Below are 6,125 nucleotides of genomic sequence, written 5' to 3' on the forward strand. Positions count from 1 at the left end.
ACACACACAGATACATACATACATACACAAACCTACACACATAAACACACACTTATAATTTTATATATAATTTTGTGTGTTCTTTCCCACAGTACAACGTTTTCATAATATGACTTAGAAGAAAATTTTACTTTTACTAGTGATTCATAATGTACACCACAAAAGTTTTAATTAAAGCGTCAGGTTACTATTGTAGAATTCCTTCAAACTCAGACATTCAGTGCTCTTCCTGGATTAGTAAATGTGTCCTTTAACATTTGAGTGTTCACCTGGGTAAAGTCAGAATTTTATAAAGTAAGATTCTATGAAAATAAAGAATATCTGACCTCTAAGGTTTCAGGACAAAATTGCTAAGAAAAACTAAATATTTGGTGCAATAAAGATGTTAGTGCACTACCTCCCAGTCAGTGATTAAAAACAGCCAATTTCCTGGGTTTGGTGACAGCTCTCCAGTGCATTGATTGGCATAATGTCTCAAAACTGGGTTTCAATTTCTTAGAGAATGATTCAAGTGAGGCCAATTCTACAATGATGTTCATGAAACCATGGAATAAAAAATGTTGGAGGAATTAACCCTATTTATGTCTTCTGTATCTCATGCCTGCCTCAAACATCCCTGTGAATATGGCATATTTGACAACCACTCTCTTTCTCCTTGGAACTCTGTTTCATGTGTGTTCATATGTTAGTGAAGGTTGGTTTCACTGGAAAATCTATACGGAAGACTCTGAACATTTTGAGCTGCTGAAAATTCAGAGGAATGTAGAGAAGCCTAGAGATAAAATGTGGTATGTTGGCCTACTGAACTTCCAAAGTCCTTAGCTGAGCCATCCTTACCATTCTAAATGTAAAGTTCAGCAAATATTAAAATCCTTTTTTATGAATGGTGTAATATTCACACTCACACACATATTATATATATGTATGTGCATATATATATATATACATTTTGATATGTATATATCAAAACATGTATGTATACATATATATATCACACACATATACATATATTATATATATCAAGACACACACACAATATATATATATATATATATATATATATATATATATATATATATACGCGTCTCTTATAGAAAGGGGCTTTCAGCTTGGTAACTGCATTTTGATATAAAAAATAAATATTACTCTTTTAGATTGAAGAATTAAAAGATTAATAAAATGATTTAATGTTAATAAGTTTTAAATTGGCTTGGGTGTGGTGACACATGCCATTGCCTCTTCAGTGGCTCCAGGCAGAAGAATGTTAAATTTGAAGCTAACCTGGGCTAAAGAGCAAGATCCACAACAACAACAATCTAAAAACATGATAGTTGAGAACTCGTAAGAATCACACCACATCCACCACTCTTACAACACATAGTGGTCTTCACTGTGTAGCTGCACCAAACATTGCTAACCCTGATGACTGGCAGTCCACTGTGTGCTCCCCCATGCTTCTGGGGCTGAAAGTGCAGTGAGTGACCTCAGCATGGCCTGCCCGCACTTAGCATTTTCTGCTTGTTTACTCTATCAGTCCTATCAGTTTTACTCCTGCTTATTGAACTCTCCTGCCTTGATTTGCTATAAAGACATGATGGGTGATGTATATGTGGGAATCCAGGGATTTGGCCAGTCTGTGTTTGTGATCACTTGTGGACTAGAGTATACCGAGGTTTCATTAAAGAAGAAAAAGGAGCGCACATCCCATAGCCAGCTTGCTCCTGGAGCTTCCTCCACCAAGCAATGAGCCATCTCCAAGAGCCTGAATGTATCAGAAGCTTTCTCCACATTAAACACAAGGCATAAGCCTGATGCCTGAGAGAAGACTGCCGTTTTGTGTGTAGCAGCTTCAAGGAGACTGCCACACAGCAACGAACTCAAGGGGATGCAGCCCCCAGTTACTCACTGTGATGACTGTTGACCTGCTAGGTATGGAGGATAGCCTGAGCTCATGGCAACCAGCGGCCAGGTTGGCTGAGGCTGGCTGAGTGCCGGATGTATCGAGTGCTTCTGCTGTAGGAAGTCACACAAACATCACTTCCAACAGAAAGAAGTGGCAAAGATAACTGATAGTCAGCATCATGGTGTCTCCTGGGTCTTCAGCATGAGATGGTGACTTCATGCTAAGTTCTCACTTTAAGCTGTTGAGTAATAGAATAGTATTGAAAGTGACACAGAGTGCCTGGTCCACACCAAACACTAATTACTGTCGTAGGAACAAGTCTCGGGGTCATAAAAGCTATCATCTTTTGGCCCATGTTTCTGCTGTACACAGTCCCATTGTGTGCTTTGCTGGCACATGTTTCCGATTAAGCAACAAGTATAGATGTTATAAACTCACACCCAGATCCCTCTTCATTTGGCCCGTGGTGTCACTGAGAAGCAAGATTCCCCCGTGCTTTTTTCTCACCAAGAGACACTCCAGAGCTTTAAAGAGGCTGCGACGGCTCCAGAGCCACATGGACTAAATATGGTACGCCAGCCTCCCATGAGTGAACACACACACACACACACACACACACACACACACACACACACACACACACACACACACACGGAGGGAGAGAGCAAGCAAGCGAGCGAGCAGGCAAGAGACAGAGACAGAAACAGAGACAGAGACAGAGAGGCATTTACAAGTCATAGTGGATAAGGAATGTGGTCCAATGCTTTGCCTGTGCCCTGGAGATGCTGCCATGCTCAAACCTGCATGGTGGAGGAGCATTACACCTGCAACCAATCACAAGCCTGCATAGTGGAGGGTGTTACAGCTGCAACCAATCACAAGCCTGCATGGTGAAGAAGGCTGTAAAAAACAGTGGCCTGCTTTACTCAGACCAGGCCTCCAAGTGCTATTCCAAATTCTGTTGAAAAGAACCCTTGTGTAGCTCCTTGCTTCCCAGAAGCCTTAGTTCCTGGAACAGAGAGATTCCCCTGAAAAAGCAGGGCTCACAGCCCGTGACTCACAGAAAATAAATTCTGCATCCCCTCACATTCCAAAAGAATTCCAGCATTTAGTGTTTAGCATTTGTCATTTGTAATCTGTACTCTCATCTTCTAATTCCCACACCCTGGTGCTTGACAAAGGGCAGTCTTTCCAGGGAGCGCTGCTGGAGTGCACTTCTCTTAGAGTTCTGCTTCTAAATGGATATCCTGATTTCAATGAAAATAGCCCTAGTAGGCTCAGAGGGAGGGGCCATTATATGAAAGGATGAGGATTTGTAGCCTTGTTGGAGTGGGTGTGGCCTTGTTGGAGTGGGTGTGACCTTGTTGGCCAGTGCCTCATTCTCTCTTCCTGCTGTATCTACTGATACAGCAGTTACCTCTCTAGCAGCATGCCACCATGCTTCCTGCCATGACAATAATGGACTAAACTTCTGAACTATAAGCCAGCTCCAATTAAATGTTTTTCTTTTTAAGAGTTGCTGTGGTCATGGGATCTATTTACAGCAATGGATACCCAAACTAAGACAATGTTTGGGACCTATAGTTTCAACCAAGTTGTCGGGGAATATAAATGAAAACAGTGTCCATGGAAACCAGGGTGAGATTCTCTCAAAACAGGAGGCAGGGGTACCATGTGTTCCAGCTCTCCCACTTCTGGATACATTCCAGCTTGACTCTATATCTGCACACCAAAAATACCCCTGCACATTGGTGTTTAAGGCTGCTCTGTTCACATTAACCGCTCTGTGAAGTCAGCCTTGACTCCTTAACGGTAGAATGTTTGAGTCCCAAGACTCCAGTGGGTGACAACTTATCTTTTCAAGAAGTACAATTACATTAGGACTAAGAAGGCATGTTTGCCACCACGGTGGTCTAGAACATCCTGTTGATGGTTGATTGAGAGGAGGTTTGCAGACCATTCACAGCCTTTGTGAGGCAGTGGCCTGCTCTGTCAGTAAGATACTTTGGTGCAACCCCATCCTTTTGAATCTGTCTTCTTGGGAAGTTGGGGAAGTCAGGTCACACCATATTTAGATATCCTGATGGAAGAGCCTCAGATCGTAAATCCCTGAGTTACATGAAACCATCTTCTTAGCGCTCACTTGCCTTTCTTCCCACATTTCTTCTGCCATAAATCGCACAGGTCCACGCACTAATTTCACGACTTGGCAGGCCCTGCCTTGGCCTTTCTCCACAGTTCATTGTGAGGAACGCATATTCTTTAAATAATTTACTATCTTGAAATTTTTCCAGTATGAAGAGGGGAGAAATGATTTCTCTCTTTTATTTTCTATCTGATTCAACATTAAAAGTCCTTTGGTCTCTAAGTCCATTAAGTCTATTGGCTCCAAACAGCCCTGAAACTGTCTCTTTTTTTTTCTCCCTAAAATGTTCAGGAAGTATTAGGCAATAGTTCTGATTTTACTGGAAATAGCTTATGAATTCAATTTGTTTGGATTTTTCTGAAGTTACAATTTAGTTTAGTGTGTTAATTTTTTGAATAGGTTATGACTTTCACTTTATGGAAATGTTTGGTATAATGTATATTTTCATATGCACACATAAACAATAAAATAAAATGCTATCAGCTTGATAGTGGGAGGCATGAGACGGGGACTTGAGAAAGAAGGCTCTGAGAGATTGGAGGGAGAAAAACAGAAAGGAAGTGATGCTATGGTCTTAAATTCAATTAAAAACATTTGTAGAGAATACATTCCTGTGTGTGCTTGTTCTGTGTGTAGAAGTGACTGCCTGTGTGCACATGGAGGCCAGAGGGCAATCTTGACATGCTTCTCCGAAGTTGACCATCTTATGGAGGTTGGTTTGAGACTAGACACTCACTGTGGCATGAGGCAACCAAGATAAGACAGGCTGGCCATAGACCTCAGGGACCCCTGTCTCCACCTCCTCTGTGATGGGTTACAGGGAAACACCACATGTGACCGTTTCCTTTCTCTTTCCTGGGTTCTTGGAAATGAACTAGGGTTCTCGAAGGTTCATGCTAAGCACTTGATCAATGGTGACGTCTCCACAGCCCTTGGCCAAGACACATAACTGTTTTCTCACTACTTCATTCTTCCCCAAACCCTCGGAGGACACAGTGAGAGGAGCACGAACTTCACACAGGGATTTTGACTGCGTATGCTCACCTTCATCCCAGAGCACCGCTGCAGGTAGAGCTGTCACAACACAAACCGCCAAGCTGACATCTCTTAGGTAGGCCTCTGTGCATGCCTAGGAGGGACTAAGCTAGATTAAGGAGAACTTCTGAGAACATCCGTGACAAGTTTTCTTGACTGAGCTAATCAAAACGAGGGAGGATCCATCTTAATTATGGGCAGGACCATTCCTAGAACAGGAGATCCTGGGCTGTACAAAGTGAGGCAATTGTACTGAGTACCAGCATGCCTGAATTCATTTATCGCTGTCTGTTCTTTATTGTGGAAAGGATGTGACCAGTTCCTTCAAGACCCTGTCATTGTGACCCACTGTCATGATAGAATAGTAAGTCCAGCAGCCTTTGTTCTCTTAAGTAACTATGTCAGGGTGTTTTGTCACAGCAAAGGGAAAGGAAACCAAGGCAAATGCAGAGACTTTACTTTCTCTTATTGCTGTGTCATCTTTAATTCCTGTAGCCTGCATTTCGTGAAGTCTGAGTAGCAGCACATAGCCTTTGTGGGCACAGCAGTCACAACACCAGCCTGTGGGATGTCCTCTTTCTTAAGTTACAGGCAAATGATTAACTGGTCAGGGTACCGTGGCATGGGCAAGAAAAGGGCCTGAGAGTCACTGGTCACACCCCGACAGCACCTCCTTCTGTAAACACGTGGCTCTCAACATAAGAAGATGGGATTGGAAGCATCAGCCAAGTCAGACCGCATCCATGACACCACGAAAGCACGTGGCACCGTGGCCCTGAGCCAACCAAGCCCTCAGTGTGGACAAAGTCATCAGGTCACAATTGCTCACAGCCTGCAGTCTGTCCGAGTTGGTTCTGTCTACATAAATTCGGTGATGAGTTTATTCATTTCCATTATTATGCACCATTTCATGTATCATTTTAAGCACCATTAAGAAATGGACAAATGTTCAACATCCTTAGCCATCAGGGAAATGCAAATCAAAACAACCCTGAGATTCCATCTCACACCAGTCAGAATGGCCAAGATTAAAGATTCAGG

Source organism: Mus pahari, chromosome 11 (genome assembly GCF_900095145.1).
Source record: "Mus pahari chromosome 11, PAHARI_EIJ_v1.1, whole genome shotgun sequence".
NCBI lineage: Eukaryota > Metazoa > Chordata > Mammalia > Rodentia > Muridae > Mus > Mus pahari.